This window comes from Mus caroli, chromosome 6, assembly GCF_900094665.2.
Source record: "Mus caroli chromosome 6, CAROLI_EIJ_v1.1, whole genome shotgun sequence".
NCBI classification, from domain to species: Eukaryota; Metazoa; Chordata; class Mammalia; order Rodentia; family Muridae; genus Mus; species Mus caroli.
The window spans coordinates 52761831-52782232 of record NC_034575.1 but is presented as its reverse complement, the minus strand read 5'-3'; the positions used below and the strand labels follow the sequence as shown (position 1 = coordinate 52782232).

Here is a 20402-nt window from a genome sequence, read left to right as displayed (position 1 = left end):
ATATATATATATATATATATATATATATATATATATACCTTTAAAATCTGACTAGTCTGAGACCATAAGGCTACCTGAGCTTAGGAAAATAGGCTTAACATGTTACACTCAATAACCTTAGTTTTCATGTTTAAAAGACATCTATCCATGAAGAACTTTTGTTCTGTCTATTTTTCGTGAGTTTTGTTTCATGTGTGTGAAATTTATCTGTGCAGGGGGCAGGACTTACTTCACTGGTGTCCCGTCCTTTCTAGAATTTTGGTTCCTACAAAAATTATACAGGAAATATCTAGAAATGAATTTCCAAAACTATGAACAGTGTCACCATCAAGGAAAGAGAGCCTCCAGATTTAAGGAGAAGGTCATTAGAAGGGGGGAGGGTGGTCAGGGGTAAAGTATCCCTCATGCATGTAACTGAGACCTGGGAGGGGAAGGAAACAGAGTACAATCAATATTTTAAAAAATGTTGGGCAGTATTCTCCCAAACAGGTCAGAGTTTCAAGTCTCAGAATGCAGTTCCAAAAACAACAAGCAAGACAGACAGACACAGAGGAATCCAAATGTGTGCCGGGCAAAAAGCATTTCTGAAAAATGATTTTATACCTCAAACACTGCATTTATTACTATTTACTTTTAAAAATGAAGTATTAAAGCATATCATAGTAATTAACCAATGTTTATTCTGAAGTATTTGAAAAAAGACGCAAGAGATATAGAAACTGTACTGCTAAAGTCTAAATATTTTGTTAAATCTCTCCACATCTTCAGAAACCAAGACAGGTCAATGCAAACACACCAATCAAGTCTCCTATTACTAACCCTAGTGTGACCAGCCATGGTGGCTACTATCCTTCCAAAACACTGTAAGAATCAAGAACATATCACTTGACTTAAATTGGTCAATGCCTCAAGACAAAAATGAGGGTGTGTGTATGTGTGTGTGTGTGTGTGAAATACTCACTAATAAAAGTCTGTAACTGGAACCAAAGGCTAAAGAACCAAAGAAGGATCACCCATGCTAGCAGATGTTGATCTGGAATTGATATACCAGTAACAATGTTAACCGTATGTGCAACTGGTTGTCTTCCCAGTAGCTGAGCTGAGTCTGTATCCGAGCTGCTGAGCAGCCACTAAATTCCTAAGCAGAGTTCTACAATCTTTTTCACAGGCTTAGAGTCTTCCTGACTCAAGAGTTACAACCCATCGGTTTAGAGAGGAACACCACTTAGCAGGAGTGAGGAAGACTCAGAAGAAGGGAGAGAGAATGGAACAAATTCTGGAGCTCTCTTATGGAAAAAAACGCATTACCCTAAGTTGAAACAAAAAAAGTACTCCAAGGATTAAAAAAACAAAGGAAGAATGAAACCTTAACACTGTACCACAGCATTCGCCCTCTAGTTAAACTAGATGATTCACACAAGTACCCACCACCCTCACATTCACAGTAACCTTTCCTATGGTGGCCACCTTGCTGTTGTGTGCACTGCTCATTAGGCTGCCCCCTTTTTGTTTTTAACATAAAGGAAATCAACTCAGACCTGGACTTTGTTGGGACAAAACTCTAATATCCTACCTTGTTGTTTGCTAGTTTCTAAAAAACTGCTAATCAAATGGAGTTTTCCCATATTCTGTAGCCCAGAACTTGCTTTATATATGATGAAATGCCCAAGTAGGGCAATACACAGGTTGATTCTGTCCTCAAACAAACAGACCTGCCTGTGTGTTAACTACAGTACATTCTAGCAGCCACAGGTCAGAGTACAGAGCTAGACATGGACATTTTTTCCTTCTATAAATAATTCTTGACTACAGACAGCCAATCTCTGCTTCACAACCACAGAACCACTGATGAAGTGGCTAAACTACTTACTGACATTAATGCAAAGATAATAGTACTGGCAAGGAGTTAGAGGCTTCAAATCACAAATAGAAAAGAAAAAACACATAAACCATGGTTTTAAACTTCAAAAATGATTCCTTACATTTAAAATGCCTTCTGTTGTTAAGCGTTTTCATGTGTCCATCATCTGACACATACACCTTAAAGCATCCAGCAGTGAAAACACTCTAAAATTGCTTAGTAATTAGGTTTGTAATTAGTCCACTGACACAGTTCTTGGCTTTCCCATTGTCTTAGTCAGGATTTCTATTCCTGCACAAACATTATGACCAAGAAGCAAGTTGGGGAGGAAAGCGTTTATTCAGCTTACACTTCCACATTGCTGTTCATCACCAAAGGAAGTCAGGACTGGAATTCAAGTAGGTCAGGAAGCAAGAGCTGATGCAGAGGCCATGGAGGGATGTTACTTACTGGCTTGCTTCCCCTGGCTTGCTCAGCTTGCTCTCTTATAGAACCCAAGACTACCAGCTCAGGAATGGCACCACCCACAAGGGGCCCTCCCCACATGATCACCAACTGAGAAAATGCCCCACAGCTGGATTTCATGGAGGCATTTCCCCAACTGAAGCTCCTTTCTCTGTGATAACACCAGCCTGTGTAATGTTGACATACAAAACCAGCCAGTACACCCATCATGGTAGCCATGATCTGAGGACAAGACAGATAAGGAAAGACACTCCCTAGCGGAAGGTATATGCCTGGCTAGTTTTATGTCAACTTAACACAAGCTAGAGTTATTATGGGTGAGGGAATCTCAATTAAAAAAAAAAAGTCCTCCATCAGAAAGGTCTGAGGGCAAGCCTAAGGGACATGGGACATTACTTTCTTGGTTGATGATAAGCAAGAGTCCAGCTCACTGTGGATGGTCCTGTCCCTGGGTAGGTCTTGAGTTATAAAATAAAGAAAACTGAGCAAGCCACAGGAGGAACTATGCTCCTCCCTGGATGCTGCTTCAGTTCCTGCCTCCAGGTTCCTACCCTGGATTCCCTCAGTGATGCATTTATAAGCTTTAAAGTAAAATTAATCTCAAAGTTGCTTTTGGTCATGGTATTTTATCACAGCAATAGAAACCCTAATTGTTGTTTTCAAAGTCACAAGTTTTGGAAGCTGAGGGGAAGAGAGCTATAAGGCATACGAGAAACATCTTACCATTAAGTCTTCCCCCAAACCATCTGAAACAGACAAACAGCTACATAAACATGAAATCCCTTTATAAATGCAAACTTACACCCAAAAATACACATTTATACTCTTTATGTGTGGAGGGAAAACATTGAGTTTTATCACTGTCCATGGACTTATAACAGGCTTATAGTCAATCCAAACACCGCAAGAGTTATATTTCAGGCTAGTGCTTTCTGGAAGCCTCTAAACAGACCTAGTTTTAATAAATAGATTTTACAAATAAGAGCTGCTTTAATTAACTTACCAATGAAATATCAATGAAATGATAATTATCAATTAATTTGGGTTTTTTAAATTTTGGGTTAATGTTTTATACCTTGGTAGCTAGAACAATTGCACAGACCATAGAAGAAATGTCTGTCTTTGGCTTCCCATCCTAAATCTTCTCTCTTCTAAGTAATCTTGACTTCCCCACTACCCCAGTCAAGCATTCTACCAACTTACTAATCTGTGAACAAGGACATTTCCTTCACTCCTATTTTGACAGCTCGCTCCTTCCAGTTAGATACTCTTACCCTGTGTACTATTCTTAATCAATGACATGCATTGGCAGACACTCAGAAGAGGTAAAACACTGTCAAATGGGCTAGAGTTCACAAGAGAGGCATGGACACATTTACAGGGTGTTAAATCCTAAGGCCAGAATAAGGACTATAATTTTGAGCTTAAGACACTCAAATTCTCCCAACCCCTTATATCTACCTGAAAGTATAGAATACAAAAAAGATGTCTTTTCATAAATCCATTCTAGAGACTTAATGTGGTTGGGTCAGTCCAATTATAAACAGTGTCACAGAACTACCACATCATCATCCATCTACTGTCCTAAAAAGGTACATCATTACATCTGTGTGCATTACTATGTGCGTGTGCACATGTACACCCACTCATGTGGAGGCCAGAGAACTACAATTAGGAGTCAGTCTCTTCTTCCACCACATGGGGCCTGAGGATTGAACTCAGGTGGTCAAGCATGGGGCAAGCGACTTTATGTACAGAGTCAACCTGTAGGCCCAAGACCTAATTATATTACAGTGGTTTGTTTTCTCAGAACTGCCCCTCCCCACCTGCCCATTTTAATGTGAAAATGGTGAATGGGTAGAGTGGAGCATAGGTCTGAAATCCTTGTACTCAGCAGGCTTAGGCAGGGGGATCTCAGAAATTCAAGGCCAGGTTAGGCATGGTAAGACTCTGTCTCAAATAATAAGTAAATAAATAGGCCCCAGTTCTCTATCTTTTCCCTTTGACTTACAGTTTTCTCTCAATGTGCAGTTAAAATTTCCCTTATTGGTCTGGTTCTTCTCAATTCAGTTCACATGTCTCCAAATATTCAACCTGAGAAGGGAGAAGAGTTTTCCTCTACTACACCATCAGCAATGAGTTTCGGAGACTGAATCCAGATGCTGTATCCTAAACGAAGATCAGGAAGCACCAGCTACCGGTACACATTGGCCAAAGCTCAAAATTAGCAGCAGTGAGCCAACAAATTATATAAAAAGTGACTTAGCAAAAACCTGGTTCCTGATGCGTAAAAAAGTTCAAGATAGAAGTCTTTAATTTGTTTTTAGTATTGCAGCTAAACACAACAGCATCAGTTTAAAAATTACCTGTGACCTGGACTTGAGGGGAAGTGGACATAGCTCCCATCCCTAACCCAACAGCTGTCTCCTATGCACAAGTGGTCACAAACGAAAAATTAGTTTTCACCAACAGAATCTCACTGGGGATATAAACCACTTTTAAGGTCAGGCCCTGTACCCAGTAGTAGATGCCCAACACAAAATGAATTCAGTGGCATTTTTAGAAGTTCTTTGCTTCAGAATGGTTTGCCAGGACTTTTTCTTTAAAAACCTTACAGGTCCTTTGTATATACATTATGGTTTCTGATTTTACGTTTTAAGGGATTTTTTGTGTATGCAAATATGTGTCTATATGTGTTTATTGACCTTTTATTTGGCTGTGGTTCTTCTGTTTGTTTTATCCTATTCTGGTTTATTTTCAGATTATCTAGTTTTTACTACTATTTATTAGTCTTTAGATGCCTGTTTGCATTCTAATGAGAGAGATAATAAAGGTTATGGATTTGGGTAAGTGGGCAGGTAGGAGTTATGTGAAGGGAAATTATATTCAGAATATATTATATATTTAAATATCTATTTTCAATAATAAAAAAAATTGCCTGTGCTACTTTCTGCTTCCTTCAGAAACCATCATGAGCTAGACTATCAGGGAGCATCAAACAGTGTCCACCAGACGCATCAACCTAAGCATATGTAGCATTTGAAACAGGCAATGTGACTGAGAGATTCAGACTTCCTGAATTTTAATTCAAGTTCTACATATGATACTAAACAAGATAATACAAGTCTACGTTACTTCTGGTTTTAGGATATATTTTTATTATTGAATTATTTCTAAACAATTTTATAAAGCCCTAAGATTTTTCTATGTTTTATATCATATAAATTCATTCCTGAGTTTCTAAATAGTACAAAACAGGGCTGGTGAAACAGCTCAGTGGGTACCTGCTGCCTGATAACCTAAGTGTAATTCCTAGAGCCCACATGTTTGAGGGGAAGAACCAACTCCAGGTTGTCCTTGACCTCTCCATGCTCACTGTAACACATGCACATACTCACACATGAACACACACAGATGTTTAATAAGTTTTAAAATAAATAGTATTATATTTCTTTTAACATTATCAAGTGCTTAAATAACATTTAAAGTAAACATCAATCAGGTAACTGCTACATGCATCTAGCTGAAAATAACAAACCTGAAACATGAGCACAGCAAGCAGAGCCTGAAGGGAGTTCTTCTGTTTTTCATATCTGTCTTTTATGTGCTAAAGTCGATCTTTTTCCTCACACAAAACAAATGAGAGGAGTCGCAAAGAATAACATCTGATCTCGAAAGAGACATTATAAAACTTTACCAAGAAACATATTTTTTACTAAAGTAAATTTCATACTATTTTGTTTAATATTCCAAATATGGATATGGGGAGGGGGAGATCAAGTTAAATAGCAATAACCTTTCAAGACAACCCCCAAAACACTCCTTACAAGTCTGAAAGGTCACTAATTATAAATACAGAGATTTGAGTTACAGCCTTAACAACCTAGCCCAGGTCGCAGAGCAAGAACACTCTAGTTAAGTTCTTTACCTTCAGCTATGTCTTGTTATGTATCTGTAAGTGCAAGACTCCTACTCCCACTTGCACGTTCTTTAGATTACACTGCAAGCCTACAATTCCTGGAAATCAGGCTCATCAGCTAAATATAATTACCACCAAGCCACATGCCTTGGGTTCATTCCCCAGAGACACACGTGCACGCACACAAAATAAATAGTAAATGTAATTAAGTTTCAATAAAAACACAAATTCTACAAGTTGTATTTGTAAGCTAGACATAGTGGCCCATAGGAATTCAAGGCCAGCCATCAGCTACATGGAGAATCTGAAGTTACCATGGGCTACATAGAACCTTATCTCTTAAAAACAAGAAAATCAGGCTGTAGCACACTTATCATACCAGCATTTGGGAGGTAGAAGGAAGAGGACCATTTTCTACTACTTAGTTCATAGCCAGCATATGTTACAGGAGACACTGTCTCAAAATGACAAAAATTAGTTAAAAATGTAAGTCATAATTCATGAAAATTGACTCTGCCAGCAGATTATAGTTATTTAAAAAGAAGCAATCTAACAATGTCTATTATTTTTGGATCCCTCAGATCTCCTCATACCCTATTCTCAATGATCCAAATAGATAGAAAACAAAGTGCCACAGGGATTAAAATCACTAGCCATCATGGTAAGGATGAGATTTTAAAACTTGACTATAAATATTATAGTGTTTATTACTGAACTACAAATAAAACCTAGAAAGGGAATAAACACAAATGAAGAAACTTAGCTTCAAAATTTTGGAAGGTAAGGACAAGTCCTAAACAATAGGATCTAAGAACTCTGACTCTAACCCTGACTGGCATCACGGGAAGATGAGCATCAGTGCATGGGGAGAGATCACAGAATTTTAGGTCCTAAAAGCCAAAGCAAAAACGAGAGGAAAATGTGAGGTTGAATTTCTCCATTAGAATTTTACAGGAAACTGCACAGCATGGAGTCTATAACTTAGTCATTTTCATCAGTCTAATATGTGTATAACACATGTATACTACATTAAGGTCAATATTCCTGTTCACTTCCAGTTTATAATTAAATAAATGTAATTACAATCAGATATGAATAAGCATAAACAGAAAACCAGAAGTCAATAGCAGCACTGTTTCTCAAAATTACTTTGAGCCTTAAAGTAGTAAATATACTTTATATCATGTGTGTGTGTGTTTCACAAAAATCATATTAGAAACCATAATTATAGTAGAAGAAACCTCTATTCCATGGACACATCATCTCAAATCCAATAATGCACTGTGGGGGGTGGGGGTGGGGAGGTTTTCTGTAAGACTCCCAACTGGCAGGGAAATGATCAGGGTGAGGTTAAAAAAAAAACCTCAGGCCACCATGAATTTAGCAGATTCTGGATCAAAACTTCTTAAGACTTACCAATCGGTTTATTTTCTTTCAGATTTAACACAGTAGAACTTTGGAGGAAAGTTTCAGCAGAACAACCATCATGACAAAGCTTGAGGCGTGGCTACATCAAAATTCCCTTGCAAAGTGCATCTCTACCTGTGACCTTCACCTAAGGAATGAGTTCTATTAACTGATAAACAGTGTTCACGGGAGGAAGGATTCATAAAGATGGGTTCTAGAGACTGAGAGGATTGCTTGGGGGATTTGGATGAAAGCTGGCCTCCATAGAACAGCAAAAGATCACCAGGTTGTTAGACAACCTCCTACTCCAGCCTTGGGGTAAACAGGTGTCATTTCCTTCCTTAGAAGAAAAGAGCCTGCCTGTTTAACAACTCTGGTTTCTAGTGTTTTCTGTAAGCTGTGCCCTCTACACTGTATCACTGTGGTCTGTACCACTGCTAACAGGAACAGCATAAATATTTATTTGAAATTTAACTTAACATTTCACCATTATAAATTTAACCAAATCAAAGGTTAAAAAGCAGAGAGGTAGAGTGTCTCAAATTCTGGGCATATTAGATTATGTTCTGAGCTTTTTTTAAAAAAAAGCACAGGATATAGAAATATTGCCAAGGACTTTTATTTTGAGAAGGAAGCGGCAAGTTTAAAGACTTGCCCAAAGATAACACTAAAGAGGAAAGGCTTCACAATAGACATAAGGACACTTTGAAAATCTCAAAGAGTCTCTACACAACTTCCTTTCATAATACATTCCTTTCAGTATACATCTTAATGAAACTACTAAGCTAATAAAATATTTCTGGTTCCTTAGCAGAGTCTAATAAACAGAAGCTAGTAACATGCAGAATGTTTATTTTATAACACTTATTAGGTCAATATTTGATTTTAAAACTTCAGCTCCTAAATCTTGAATAATTTACCTGTTTTGTAAAAAGAGAAATTCAAACTGAGGACTATAGTAAGGCCTTATCTAATGTAAGAAGCTGAATATATTAGTAGTCTGGGTGGCCATCATATGTAGTGAGAGAGTGCCTCACATGCACAAACTCACAGGCCCCAGACTCTATTAACAAAAATGAGTCTCAGAGGATACCTGGTCCTAAAACCAAACTTAGTTTATCAGTATCATTCTAAATAAACACAATCAGAGTGTCAGATTTGATATATGACAATGAGCCTATAAATGTTTGCAATACTGGAAGAAGAAAATGCTTCAGAAATGATGGTAGCAGTAAATACATGAAAATAGCAGAGCTTCCAACTTTGTGTCAAAAGCGGGGACAATCTGAGTAGCAAACCAAATATGGATAACGTTGGATTAAGAACCAAATAATGAAATAAAATTGCAGGAGTCAGTACTGACACAAATAGTTAAATAAGTAGAGGAAAAAATAGTTAACTGCACCTTAGAGTGGGACTCCTTAAAAATATGTCACTAAAACAATTATAAAGTGCAACGTGTTACTAAATGAGGGCCAAAATCACCTAGCTGCAGCTTGAGGGGAAACAGGATGCACAGAGTTCAAGTGTGTCCCCTAAGACACACCTTATCGACAAAGGGAAAGGTGAAATCCTTCATCAAGTGCTTATGATCCGTAAGAGCACATGTCAGCCTCATACCCTGGTACACTGACACGATGCACTTAGACAGGTACTTCATCTTCCTGACATTGTTCCCCTAAAACACAGTATCAATGTAGTCATGAGAAAGTATCAAACTCAAAGGAGATGAACTGCACACATTAATGAACTGACATCTTCTTTAACGTCAAGACCATGAATAAAACAAGGCTTCTTTTTATATATATTGGACTAAACTAAATATATAGCAGTGAACTATAACGTGGCAAACTTTGATTAATCCTAGATAAGACGATGGAAAGACAAAAGAGAGAGAGTGTGTGCAATGGCCACTGCTACACTAACGTCAGATGATCAGTTCTGTTAGTTGTGTTAGTTACGGCAGGTACCACTGCCTGCTCTGGACTAGAATGTTGTGCGGTTTACTTGCAACTTTTTAGTAATGCTTCAAAATTAAGACAGAGAAGAAAACAAACAACATTTTTCAATGTTTTCTATTGAAAGTTTGATCATTGATCATGAAGATATTTTAAATTCAAATCTCAGTCAAGGCTATATTGTTGCAATGTGCTGTTTTAAAAAACAATAATATAAAATGTTTCTTGAAACTCATATATTTATGATTGGCAGAAGCTGAGATGAAGTCAGTTGTGAGCCCTCCTATAACACAAGCTTCAGGGCTTACCTATGAGGACCTAGGAGGCAGAGAAAAACCTGGCATCTCTTGACTCTTTTCACATTTAAAGTGGAAGAACAAAGGAAACAGTGGCAATTGTTTTTTTTTTTTTGTTGAAAACTCAAGCCACTTGACTAACTCTTAGTAAAGTGGTAAGCATTTATGAACTTTAGGACTCATTACTCAGCTCCCACAGGTGGAACTCAGCACATTTTCCTGGGGGAAGGGAGATCTGTATCTATACCTGGAATTCAAGATGTAATGTATATTTATAGAAATGAAGTAGCAAAAAAAAAAAAAAAAGATCTGTAGGAGAATGGATCCACTGCCTAAGGTGGCTACTTACTCACTGTGTAAGTCAATGCCACACTGCCAAATAAATTCTATTTGTGGCTTAGATTTGAAGGGGGGGGGTGAATTAGAACGGCACTACAAGATTGAGCCATGACAAGTTATACTACTAGATTTAAACTAGAAGAAGCCGGTTGCTCTATATTTCTCAAGTCTACGTTTTACTTGAAGTATTTATCATAGGAGCTATATTTGGATATATAAAGTACAGTGTTTCCCTTCTACTGCACTCTCACAAAATGAACACTGGACTGGAGTCAGGCACATACACCAAGTAGTTGTCCAGTGAACACCAGCTTTGGTATCCAGTAATTCAATTGTATTCTAACTCTAGCTCACTGGCCACCCACTAAGGGCTCAGTCCCATTAGACAGCCTCTATTTCAGACATCAATCCAAGTAGTAGGCTGTCACCTGCACTTCTAAATGACTGGTTATAATTAATGTTTCCCACAGCCTCTATTACGTTGAATAAATACAGATAGGTTCACTCTCTACTTATGTTTGCCAGAATTTAAGGACACTGATAGCCAAGCATGGTAGTGTGTGACTATAATCCCAGCAGTTGGGAGGCAGAGGAAGGGGGAAGTCTGCAAGTTCAAGGCCAGCCCTGGTATACATAGCAAGTTCCAGGCCAAGAATAGCTACACAATTAGACCCTATATCAAAAGCACAAAAGAAAACAAAAAGACAGTTGTTACAAATGACATGGATGAATGACAGGAAAAATACCCACTCACAGAGACAACAAGTAGGGTCCTCAGCAAGACAGCTTTTAGCTTCTATCCTGCAGAGCTGAGAGATGGCCTCTTCTCTGAGAGCCAAAGCACTTACCAGACAAGGGAATCTATCTGTTCAGGTTATTTACTGATTAACAAGTTTTATAGAGCTGAACCACCAGCCTTCTTCCTCCTGTTTCAGAGGTCCATAGGTGGAGCTAAGTCTTAAATCTCTCATCATTTTCTGAGAGCTTTCTGAGACCATGCCCATCCTAAGGCTACCTAGGAGTCCCACCCTAGGTCACCTCACTTACAAAAATAACCTAGGCACTCTGGTTGGGGTTGAAGGTGTAATTCTGTGATGAATCTCTGAAAACTAACAACCCTACAGGGGAATGCCAGGGCCAGGAAGCAGGAGTGGGTGGGTTGGAGAAGCAGGGTTGGGGAGTGTATAGAGCACTTTCGGGATAGCATTTGAAATGTAAATGAAGAAATTATCTAATAAAAAATTGTTTTTGAAAATAAAAAGAATAACAAAAGACACAAAATCTCAGAAGATTCTAAGGATCTTGGGGGTCTCCGGCTGGGATGAAGCAAAGATCAAATATACTTTGCATTGTGCCACAATAACATCATCTCCATGTTATTGAACCAGAGCAAAGAGTCAGAGATCACAAATCTAAGATAGATCACAGGGTGCAAAGTAAGACCAGGGTGTCTTAGATTTCTCTACCACTATTGGTACACATTGAAATAATGGAGAAATCTTATTTCTTCAATTTCTACTCTTCCTGCAATTGTATTCTTTCTGCATTCCTTAATAATGATTTTAGTAACAAAATTGTAGTTATTAAAAGGCAAGAGGTTATAACGACAATATATTTTACAATAAAAAGCCAGCCTAAATTAACTTCTATCTGTGTACTAGTTAACTGCCCCTAGAGCTATGTTATCTAGAGCAGGACCCATCAGCTCTATATGCCTTGAAATGTGGACAGTATGAACTAAGATATGCTGTACATGATATAAGTAGGATGTACGGATGATTTTGATTATAAAAATCTATAGTTTCATATTGACTACAATTTTAAATTATATTGAACATAGTATTTTATACACTGTTATTTGTAGATAAATACAATATTTTACAGTTTCCAAGCGATATGTTGTCTTCTTTGCACCTCACTGTGAACTTGACCTGGCAAGAGAGCATATGAGCTACTGACCTAGAATTGGGTCCCCAGCAGTTTAAATATTTTCCAGGTCATGACTCCCACTTGTTTAATACTCACATAGTACAAAAGCTTGAACAATTAAATCACTTATATTTCTAGTGTCAATACTAAATGTTCACAGCCCAAAGGACTACTTTCCTGGGACTTCAAGTGAACCATACAGGAAACCATTCAGGGCTCCTTCAATAAAATAATGGATCGTGTTAACAAATTCCTTATTCCCGGGTCTCAAGAAGAAATTGTCACATGGATGTGAAATGTCTTATTAAATGGTAGAAAAGGAATAGTATAGTTTATAAACCCAAGTTCAATCTGCATTTTCCTACCAGCGCATATGTTCTTATCTCCTTCCTGCATGCCTTTATAGTGAGCTACTCTCAGGACCTGCAGGATATATAGATATTAAATATACATTCATGGACCAAGGAGATAGCTCAGTCAGTAGAGTCCTTGCAAACATTAAGGCCTGAGCTGTTATCTGGCTGGCTAGTGAAGCAGCAATGGGTGGCAGGCGAGTCCCTGAGAATAACTGATAAGCCAGGAAGCCTACCTGGTGAGCTCCAGACAATAGTGTGAGAGTCTCTGGGAAAACAGGGAGATAGAGTGCATGGCATGAGAAAGGACACCTGAGGCAGAGGGGAGAGAAGGGAGAGGATGAAGGGAAAGAATTGGAGGAGAAAGAGGAAGACAAAAACAAAAGAAGAGACAGATATACTCTGATCACTGATACAAGTTCATAGTCCTTTTCTTCTTAGACTGCCTACCTGGTAGCTTGAGTGTGAGCATGAAGAGTGGCTATAATACACACTTGCACACTAAAGTCCACTCCCTGTAATTATTCCAGGGATATGAAGAGTTTAAGTCAAACTGACGGAATGATTCATGGAAAGTGAAACGTTTTCTTCTTCTTTTAAAACAACAGTTGTCCCTTACTTCCTATGCCTTCTTTTCTCCAGTATAATCATGATGGGCTAGGAGCCAGGCCAGTCTCCTGAAGGACAGTTAGGGTCATAGGGCCTCTGGGAGTCTCACTCTTTCTTTGAAGGATGACCACCTGGAATGCCATCAGAGGGAAGTCACAAAATGTACTCTTTACCCTGCAGGATAACTTGAAGGATTTAGGACAGGTTAGTTACCTTAATTTCTAGCCATTTCCCCCAGGCTCAATACAAATCAGACATCAACCCAGCTTCCACAGTGTCTCTGATCTCACCAAGACTGCATTCACCCTTCCTGAGAAAATGCACATACCACTGAGATTAATCATCACTGGGGCAGGAGAAATAATCTTGGTCAACCCATATCCACTCATATCTATTTTAAATAACTGTTATACTACCACCTTTGAATGATTCCCTAAACACTTCAGTTGTCTTTAGAAGTAAATGAATTATGAGCTCAAAATCCCTCAGCGACTTCCCAGCGAATGGGAAACAGCTGTAAGGCAAAGGCAAAAAGTAACGATAAAAGTTAAGACTCGACTCTCCACAGAAACCTTTTCAGTATTATTTTAGTAACTACTGTAATAAGCCGGTCAAATTTTAAAGTTAATTATTAAAACTCAATAGCTTGATATGACAGTGCCCTGGAACAGTCCCAGTGCTGGAATGGCTGAGACAAGAGAATTGTTTGAGCTCGAGGTCTAAGGCAGTCTGGGAGTCATAGAAAGACCCCTCCAGTCGAAAATTAATAAATAAACGAATAGATAAATAAATAAATGAAAGTAGAAAAACGGAAAAGAGTAATCAGAATGCATTTCATCCACGCGTGAAACTGACAAAGAACAAAATGTAAGGTCAAAGGCAAACATTACAATAAAAGTAAGATTCAACTCTCCACAGAAAGGTTAGAAAGGGAACCCAGAAAGTAACAATACACCTAAAATTGACAAACTTTAGGCCCGGGGTTGGGGTAGGTGTTCCGTCCCCTTGAAAACTTCTCCACTGTGGGGCTGACTTTCATTCAGTCAGTTTAATCTATCCATTCAAGGAGTCTTATCCTTTCCAAACAGTTGGAGCAAATAGGTTTGGACTTTATCCTCCTGCTATCACCGCACCGCACAAGTTTCTGGAGAAATGACTGAACTGTCAGTCCTTGTTTTCCTCCTCACTTTCACAACCCACACCACGCGGTCCCCCTGGCCCCCACGCAGCGCCCCGCAGGGCCGCCACTCGCCCCCGCGGCGCCTAGCACACTCCCGGAGCTTCCCCGCACTCCGCTCACCTCGCGGTCCCTGGCGGAGCAGCAGCCGCGCCGCCCAGAACTCGCACACGCTCAGACCTGCACACGCTCGCCCCGCCAGGAGCGTCTGCCCGCCCCGCACAGGCGCCCGACCGCCGTGACGTCAGCTCGCGCCGCCCCGCAGCTCGCGCGCAGGAGAAGCCCGTCCCATGAGCAGCTGGACACATGTGGGCGGGGGGCTTCCTGCGCTACACTGGCTCCTGGGAGGTGGGCGGAGAGCGGAGAGCGGAGAGCAGAGAGCCCCGGGTCATGGCGGAGGCAAGGCGCTGCCCTGCGATAAGAAGCCTCGAAAGAAAATATACTCAGAATACCTTCACCCTGTGAACCTGGAGGACCCACAAGATACCCAAGATGCAAATTAGGCAAATTACTATTATAACTGTGGCAGGCTGGACTTTGTGTGGACTCTCCCAGGATTTATGGAAATGGGGTAGATGGCCTTATGATGAGAGAAAGGGAGCTGCTCCTAAAATTATCTGATTCCCTACTTGTTTGGGAACTTTACCAGCCAGCTGCCAAAAATGGAAGGATCCTATGCTAGAAGTTGGGGACTTCTCTTAGGTGGCTGTACAGAATGCCATAGGAAAAAAGACACTGGAAGACACCAAATTCATCTCAATCACTTCCTAAATCCAGGTAATCTCGAGAAACACAGCTATGGCTAGTCTTAGGGTTTCTATTGCTTTGATGAAACACTATGACCAAAAGCAACTTGGGGAGAAAAGGGTTTGTTCTGCTTACACTTACACACCATGGTCAATCACTGAAAGCAGTGAAGTCAAGAGCTCAAACAGGGCAAGAATCTGGAGGGAGGGTCTGACGCAGAGGCCATGGTGGAGTGCTGCTTACTTGCTGTATCATGGCTTGCAAAGTTTATTTGTTTGTTTTATAGAACTTAGGACCACCAGCCCAGGAAAGTCTCCCACCCCATTGATCACTAATGAAGAAAATGCCTTAAGGGCTTGCCTACAGCCAGATATTAAGGACACTTTTTTTCCAATTGAAAGCCCCTCTTTTCAAAAGACTCTAGCTTGTGGCAAGTTAATAACAAGATAGTCCAGACACTTGACCCATTGTGAGCCGACACATCAATACAACACTATTTAACAATAATTTTCATTTCTTTTTTTAACATTCCCAAGATCTTAATAAATATGACAATATAAAACATAAAATTCAAGTAGTCTTTACAAATCAAGCAATGTAAAAGTTCGCTCATTCTCTTGTTTGTTTGTTTTTTTAAATCTAAAGTTTCTTCAAGTTTTATAGTGCTCCTATAAAATCAAAACAAGTTCAACCCTTTCTTATTCCAAGAAGAAAATATCAGACACAGTCACAGTCAGATCAGAGCAAAATCAAAGTCCGATGGTGTAAATCTCAGTGCCAGGCTTCTGAGACTCATGTGAGATGCATGTCACACAAAGTCTTCTGTGCTTGTCCAAAGGGCTTGCCATCCTACACATAGCTTGTCTTGTAGGCTGTACACTATAGGGCTGCTGCTGTCCTTCACAGTCATTCCATGGTACTGGTGTTTCCAAAACATTGGGGGCTTCTGCTACAACTGGACTATACTTTCACCCCTGGCTTCTCCTGGGCTCTATTTTAGGACTCCAGCCAAGCCACCAAATGCCAAGACACAGCCTCCTTCCTTGAGCCCTTCGTGCCTTGAAACCATACCACCTGGTGACTACCAGGATCTGCTACCAGCATTGGGGGAAAACTGACTATCTCTGGAGCATAGCTTCTGTATTCCAGTGTGCTGAAACACTTCCCAGTAGGTCTCACCTCAATGGGGCTGGTCTCAATTTCAGCTAATTTCTCAAACCCAACTAACCGACATCAATTGTCTTGGTAAAGCAAAGGTTCGACTCAGTGTTTCTGGTATCTTGTTAACTGTAGCTATTTCTTCAGCCCCACCCAGATGACCAGCACCACAGATTCTTAATCAAAGTATCAAATGGCCCCTTTTGTAACCCCCAAATTACTGATACTAGAGAGACTTCAGTGTTGTACAGTTTGCCTCTGCCTTCCTCCCCAGAGGCTCCCATCCTCCCTTACCCTTCCCTCCCCACTTCCTGCAGCAACACAATATGCAGACCGCTGGTTTCTGTGCTGTGTGTTCCTGCAACCAACCAATAAATAGGTTATTGGCTACACCAATTAAAATAAGCCAAACTACCCTGGTGCCTATATCTGGCCCTTACAAAGGTATAAAAAGTGTGTTCTTTCTTTGTTCTGGGTCTCTCCTCTGGCCCACATTCTGGGAGGGGGTTCCCCAACATGATGGATAAGTAAAATCCTCATGCATTTTGCAACAATGGCAGTTTCTGTGGTCTTTGTGAGTAAGGATCTTTTGACAAACTACAACAAAACAATAAAAAGACTCTTGGGAGTTGCAGTGGACTTTTCAATTCTTAGACTCATCTGGGTTTCCCGTGGAATCATGGCACAACATTTGGGGGCTCGTCCAAATGGAATCAGGAGTCTGGAGAGTCTATGCTGACGAGCAAGTGTGAGCAAGTGTCAGCATTTCTGTTGTCAATGATGGGCTGTGAGGTTAGGGCTCAGCAGAGTCTTACATTTGGCTGGGAATCCAGCTCCTTGGGAACACACTGGAGTGGTGAATCTGAGGTCTCCAGCTTTTACTGCAGTTCCCGTTTGTCTTGCTGTTCATCAAAGTCTGAGTCTGTAAGTCTGTTTGAACTTTTGCTTGCAAGTGTCAGGAGGCTCAGAGAGCCTAATGTGTCTGGTACAGTCAAATAAGGTGGGCAAGACGTGCCTTAACATCCAGACCAGGGGGAGGAGAGGGGGTACTGAAGGACACTTCAGCCACCCTGGAGGGAGCCTAGAAGGCTCTGCTCCTTCTGGAAACAAGACAATGTCGGCGGAAGCAGAGTCTTGCTATAACCTGCTTTATCTGCCATATGAGCAGGAACATCTGGTGTCTGTAACTGGGCCCATGTGTGTTGATTGACTTTCTCTGTGTTTGTTGGTGTCTCGTTCTATGTCTTGGACTTAGACTGATAGACATTTTTTGGACATTGGACAGACTGAAAGACAAATTAGTTACTCTCTGCTTCTCCTCATGTTGCAGCAGGCTTTGCAGTTCTTGGGCTTGTCTGGGTTTCCCGTGGACTCAGGGCACAACAGCCCCAACAGTCTTTAACCTCACAAGCCATGGCTCAATCTAGCCAGGATAGCTACTAACAATGTTACTTAGAAAATTGTGGTTCCTTTTTTGGGTTCCGTGGTTTAAAAACAAAGCAAAACAAAATAAACAAACAAATCACCCCCAAAACAATGGGGTAGGCAACCTGAAACCTCACTGTCTTTTGATAGAAGGTTTATCGGTAAGAGATGAGGAAGAAGAAGAGGAAAAGCTATTCCTCCTTTGCATTAGAGGTCACCAAGCAGCCATGATAAGGGAGAAAGGTAGGGCATAGAGCGAGACCTATGGGGTCTGGAAAAACATGCTTCAACTTTGCCAGTATCTGGGAAAAAAAGAAAAATGAAGAAAAGGGGAAAGTTCAACTGTGTTTCCAAGGGAGAAGCTCTGTAAGGGACCATACTGAGTGAGAGAACTACTTCTGGAAAAGACATCCACACTGCTTCTTTAAGGGATCAACTGTTGCTCCCATCTCTGTGGCAGCCCACCTGGATTAACTGTTATGGGAAGAGAGAATAATAAATAATGATCTAATCTTTGAATCAGATCAGAATGTCACATCTCTACCCAAGGCCAGAGCTACCTCATTCTTTAGCCAAGGAGAAATAGCTTGGCCTCATCACCCTGAAGCCTCCACCATTTCATATGCTATTTTAAATTCCCAGGAGTAACAAAGGTAATGTTTACGTATCTAGCTTTACCAAGGAAATGGGAGGTTAATTCTAAATTAACCATGACTTCACCGGCCCCCCAAGCCTGACAATGCCCAACTAGCTATCTTACAACAATTTCATTTTGGGTCAAAAGCACTGCATCTTTAATCTCAGCCTTGAAAAGATATAGGTTAAATTTATTTATTTATGTATTTACTTTAGTTTTGATTTTAAATCACTGTGTAGTCTTGTGCTTAAACTGAACATCTCAAATTGATGTGGGATATTTTAGAAATGTGTTTTAGTTTGATTTTTAATTATGTGTTTGTGTGATGGGGCTGGGGTGTGTGTGTATGTTTGTTCCAGTGCCTGAGAAGTTCCAGTAGCTGATCCCCCCTGGAGCTAGCTTTGTGTTTCCCATGGGTGCTGGGAACCCATCTAGTCTTTCTCAAGAACAGTATGCACTCTTAAATACTGAGTCATCTCTCCACATCCCCTTTCAATTATTTTAAATTTTTAATCGAGAAAAATAAATGCATGATTAACTTCTACACGGGTCATATTACAAGAAAAAAGTTTGTATACACTTCATCACTGATCATGAGTTTCTCTCCTTAGGAAATCAACAGCTACAATGACTGGGTACATTTGTTGTCACTGGGATAAAGGTCCCTTTTTCATGTCTTGGTCTTGTTAATAAAAGAATTAAGAAATGGTCTCAGGAGGGAGCTTCAGGTTGATGTCATTGGACTTAGAGGAAACGAACGGGCCAAGCAAGCTGGAGAGCTCTACACCTATCAGGAGAAAGGTGGAAATGTTATGTGTTTTAGATGTAGAAGTAAAGAAACTGGCCAGGCCACTGGATGCCTGCCTATCCCTTCATGGAGGAAAGGAAGAAATCAGAGAGAGTAAGTGTTTCCCAGATGTCAAGACAAACATGTAGCCATCCTGACAGGAATGAAGATACTCTAAAGAGACACTAGTGACCATTCCTTTGTTTTGTCAGACTATTGAAACAATGGTCCCCAAGAACTGGAATTTCTCCAGAAATCTCATTTTGGAAGTAAGCAACGGCTTGAAGCCTGGTACTGGCCAGAGGAGGACAGACACTGTACACATTCTCCCTTGTCAAACCTTGCAAGTGTCTGCATCCCAGAAAATGATGGGCCACTGGTTGACAGGACGAAATTTGACCTGGGCTACTTAGTTTTGCTGACCCTTTTCCTTCCATTTCAACCTAAACTTCATGTCAGGACCCCAAGGACTGAACTGCTGTATTTTTTGTTTCATCTTTCCTTTGTAGACATAGTGAATAAATTTGTTTTTTTTTTCTGCTTACCACCCTTGTTTGTTTGTTTCTTTGTTTTCCCCTACTACTTATTGGCCAGCCCTAGCCTGTTAGGGATGCCAGGGCCCAGGCTCTGACACTAATGACTATATTAACAAGCAGACTAAAGATCTCCTCTAGATCCAGGGGATAAGAGACAGAAAGAGTGGGAAAAGGATGTCTTAGGGATTAAGAGCACTTGATGCTCTTAAAGAAGTTCTAGGTTTGGTTCCTAGTATCAACATGGTGGCTAACAGCCATCCATAACTCTAGGAGGACCTGTCACCCTCTTCTGAACTCTTAGCGCACCAGGCATGCACCTGGTACACAATATGTACCTGCAGATAAAACATTCGAGCACATAAAGTAAAAAGTAAGTCATAGATTTTAAGAATGGGAAAAGGATAAAGTTAGTTTTTGGAGTTAGCACTCAGAAAGAGAGCCTAACTCAGAAAACAAAGAACAAAGGTTAGGCAAGGGAAACTCCTGTTAACTACACCAAAAGAATATTATCAGATGCTGGACAAGTTATTTCTAAAGAGGGCTACTGACCTGAAACAATCACACTTACTGAGAGGCTCTGGAGTGAATCAGTGCATCTTAGAATCACAGCTAGTCCATGTTTTATTATGTCCTAAGGTATATATCATACACTTCATCTTTTGTCTGGTCTTCAGATCATAAACTAGGAGATTCTTTTTTTTTTCTTGAGAGATTTTTTTTTAATTTTTAATATTTTTATTACATATTTTCCTCAGTTACATTTCCAATGCTATCCCAAAAGTCCCCGATAGCGCCCCCC

At 40.2% G+C, this 20402-nt stretch overlaps 1 protein-coding gene across 6 annotated transcripts in view; it reads right to left on the bottom strand.

The window, feature by feature from the left end:
• The window catches only part of Abcg2 (ATP binding cassette subfamily G member 2 (Junior blood group)), a 114110-nt gene that overhangs the window by 43523 nt on the left and 50185 nt on the right, over positions 1–20402 (bottom strand). Inside the window, exons 1-2 of one of the 6 annotated variants that reach the window (XM_029478608.1) lie at positions 14437–14550; positions 13147–13267 (exon numbers count right to left, since the gene is read on the bottom strand). The exons of 3 other annotated variants lie outside the window; for them this stretch is intronic. The gene's annotated coding sequence lies outside the window, so the exon portion shown is untranslated. Of the gene's footprint in view, positions 1–4337; positions 4517–13146; positions 13268–14436; positions 14551–20402 lie in introns of those variants that run through there. 2 more of the 6 variants (XM_021165146.2, XM_029478605.1) reach the window with 2 other exon arrangements.